This window comes from Thunnus thynnus, chromosome 9, assembly GCF_963924715.1.
Source record: "Thunnus thynnus chromosome 9, fThuThy2.1, whole genome shotgun sequence".
Lineage (NCBI taxonomy): Eukaryota > Metazoa > Chordata > Actinopteri > Scombriformes > Scombridae > Thunnus > Thunnus thynnus.
Genome location: NC_089525.1, coordinates 25,028,983 through 25,032,789, shown reverse-complemented (window position 1 = coordinate 25,032,789; position 3,807 = coordinate 25,028,983). Strand labels below are relative to the sequence as shown.

General features: G+C 36.0%; 1 long non-coding RNA gene across 2 annotated transcripts; it reads left to right on the top strand.

Annotated features, from left to right (window-relative positions):
* The first annotated feature begins 305 nt into the window (after positions 1-305).
* On the top strand, positions 306-2,794 carry LOC137188794 (uncharacterized). Of its 2 annotated transcripts, none has more exons than XR_010929522.1 (3): positions 306-377; positions 784-899; positions 2,326-2,794. It is a non-coding gene; the product is annotated as an uncharacterized lncRNA (long non-coding RNA). The 2 variants fall into 2 exon arrangements; XR_010929521.1 differs by having other exon boundaries at positions 308-373.
* The last annotated feature ends 1,013 nt before the right edge of the window (positions 2,795-3,807 follow it).

The window sequence follows — 3,807 nt, the reverse complement described above, 5'->3', positions numbered from 1 at the left end:
GCCTAGTAGTAGTAGTTGCTGTAGTAGTAAGCCTAGTATTAGTATTACTAGTAGTAATAATTGTAGTATATAAATACCGATATAATAAAGGTATTTTTAGTACAGAGATTTATACATTTTTTTCTATTGTATTCATATCTATTGTATTCTATTTATGAAACCTGTTGCATATAGAATACCACTGCTTTGCTCTCTGGTCCTTGCTGGCTTGCTCCTAGTACCACGGTGGACCAACACTGCCACCTCATGGCAATTACATGCTATTACAGCAATGTGATTTCAACTATCGTTCAATTACTGAAAGTGTTTCCCTCCACAGGCAGCAAACGGTGAGCTTAGTTCCTGAAAATGTCCTGCTGCACCGATGGTCTCGGTAGGTTAGTAAATAATGATTTTCGCAGAAGTTCAAGTCTGTCTCTCTCTCAACTACATAAGGTCCACATACACAATCCATCAACGATGGATCTGTTCTATTCTCTCTATAACCTTTATTTAATCAAGTAATTTAATCGAGATCTAAAAAAGAAGCCTCACCAAGCACTTTAATAAACTTATTGAGCTCCACTCTTTCTATCTTTTTCAAACTGTCCCTCTTTCCAAATGGAGAGTAGCGATTTCCTGATGGAAACTTATGATCTGAAATCATATTTTCATATTTTCATCCAATTATGTGGTTTTACAAGCATCATTTCCTATAAAAATCATGTTTTAATATGGAAATAAGATCATTCTATTCTATTCTATTCTATTCTATTCTATTCTATTCTATTCTACACTGTATAGCAGCAGCGCCATCTCCTGGTAATAAGAGGAACAGCACACCGACCTTCTCATCTAGCAGAGGTCTGATGAGTCTCAAGGCAGATGGGACTGTGACAGAGTGACAGAGATGCTGAGAGGTAACCTCAGTCTTGATAAACCACATAATTAACTGTGCAGCTGCCTTCAGAGTGTTTTAGCATTTATGTGCTCGTTTTGTGCTGTGCAACCCAGAAAGTCTGCTTTGATCAATTCTGCAGGCAGTTGTTTCTGCCAAAAGCTTAGAAAAACCATCTGACAGACAAAATTAGTGACTAGCTGTAAAGTAATGGGAAAAAAATGAACACAGCTTTAACTTTATATCTCAGGTAGGCCTAGTGTTACTGTTGAAAGGCCATAGATATAGTCAGAGATATGGAATCATGTCATACTGAATCCTGTTATTAAGATGCAAAATGGCATGCAAAACTATGACATGATATTTCTTTTAACCTGTATGACCCTGTATAATTTTATTTGGACACTGGGAGACTTGTAACCTCCAGTAATTAAATAATTTGTCTCCCTCAATGGACTCTATCAAGTGTCTGCCACAATCTCACCCCTCCTTAATGCTGCAATAATCATATTAACATATAACAAATAATAACAATGGAGTCACTACGTGTAATCTGAAACATGTCCACCCACAGAAAATTATCACTGAAATGAGTGGTTCCCTTCAGCTCTGTGGAGTTTATTAGTGGTTTTAGTGCACTGTTAAGACTTTTTTCTCTTTTGCAGATATGATGGAGTTTCAATACATTTACTAGATCTTTCCACACAGTATCACAGTCAATGTTATTTGAAATCTTCTACAAAAATGCTCTCATCAGTTTGTTGCCTTGTGCTCTTGGATTGACATCAGTTAAAATATACAGACCTACATATCATATGTGCACTATTTAGTACAAATCAAAATGACACTGTACATAAATCTAAAGCTATAAACCTCTCTCTCTCATCCTCTAGTGGATGCAAAGACCTGTGAAATTGGCCTTCAGTTGGATGTGATTTTGGTGCTTTTCTGATGCCAGTGGAGACAGTGGAGGCCTATTTGTAAAGGAAAAAAATGTGAAAGCAATGAAAAATCCAATGAGTGGACAGCTGTATATTTTTTGTGGTAATTATTTGGAAGGCCTCATGAAAGTGATCATGTGACATATTTCTTGGATCTGTTGAGTGAAGACAGAGAAGTAGGATATAAAACACAAGGGCAAAATGATGGATTATAAAAATCAAGGTTTAAACACGAATCAAAGATATCTTCTTCAGTCTTACAGTAAGTACATTTCACACTTCAGGAAAACATTTAAATGACTTCTTTTCCAGTCTGTATTCAGACTCAGAACAACCTGTGGTTTATCTAAAATGAGCTGAAAGACATTAAGGACATCCAGTACTTTACATCAGTTATTTAATACAGCCATTTCACCGTGATGATTTGGTTTAACTGTGAAACACAGCAGAGTATTGTCTGTGGCTGTGTGCCAGTTCCATCGCTGTAACCACTGTGTTTTATTTCAGAGTCAGGAGAAGGCAGACCAAACTCCCAGGGGTGTCAAAGTGTCAGAGCAGCCGAGAAAAAGGCTATCTGCTGATTTCTTAAGTGAAAACCTGAGACTCTTGAAGAACTTTTAATGCTACCTGGAAATGAACGAGAGAAAAATGGAGAAACCAGAGAAAAGAAACAAAGTTAAATGAATTCATTTAAAAACTTTAACTGGGGATGAAAAGAAAAAGAACAATTTAATTTTGGAGAATCAAAATAATAATGTTTTATAAAAGTAAAAACCATAAAACAGTCTGAATTGAGTGCTGCCAAGTCAAACTATGACAATAATTATCACTAAATGTGGTTATTTGCTTTATATGCAATGAAAATGACTCCATACTGTAAAACCTCCCCAATTAAAACATATTTTCTGTCTTGTCTTTCATGCCCTTTCCACACTTCTAACTTCTTCAATACAAAGTTGGTTGATATATAAAGTTATGAGGAAATATTTGGTTGCTAAATAGAGCAAACAGCATATGAACTACTGACAACAACTCATATTTTTGTGCACAAATGAATAGTATTTCAGAAAATCTATTGATACTTCTTCAGCCCTTATGTAAGCAAACATCCATGGAAGTGAAGTGAAGCATGTTATTGTTAAAACAACTCCACAAACTCTTTTTTTAATTTATGGAAGAGCTTTAGAAAGACTATTGATGACACTGTAATAAGCCTTTTTCAGGGAAGACATGTTGGAAAAGCACAGGTGTAAATAATAAAAATTAATATTACCAATTATGATCACAGCTACCTGTACTCACCTGGTCTCAGCTTTAAATATGACATCAGATTTAACCATGTTAATACAAAATATCATATTACATAAAAGATAAAATACAACACAAATAACATATGAATGATTTAATGGAAATCAGATCCCCCAGAATCTAGTATTAGTCCCTTGTTGTCATAGGGGTTACAGTACAATTTAGCTCCATATTTTCTCCACTAGATGGTAGAAGAGGATTATATCAAGGGAACAAACATACACGCAAACACACACTTGCAAGCACACACACATTCAGTCTTTTATGTTTTAAGTGCAGCTATAGTTGTAAGAACTTGCTTTTCTTCTCAAATCATCATGACAGATGGTGGGAATATGGTTGAGTATGCGCCATTGAAACCCATGCACTGTGACAGGCAGTAGGCTGTGTGATTGTGTGTGTGTGTGTGTGTGTGTGTGTGGCCATTTCTATGTGCCTACTAATCTCTATCCATGTCTATTCACCTCCAAATGTCCATGAGTGTGTATGTGTCTGTATGAAGTTATGAGACTCTGGTGTATAATAACTGTATGCTATATAGTATAATATAATTTACCTTTGTGTGCTTCTGCTATACTCTGCCTGAAGGAAACTGGTCACCAGACGCCAGAAGTCCATTTGTTTTCTGTAAGTGGAGTGATTGAGAGATCTGGTCAGCCCGCAGTGATGGTCAGTTTTGTT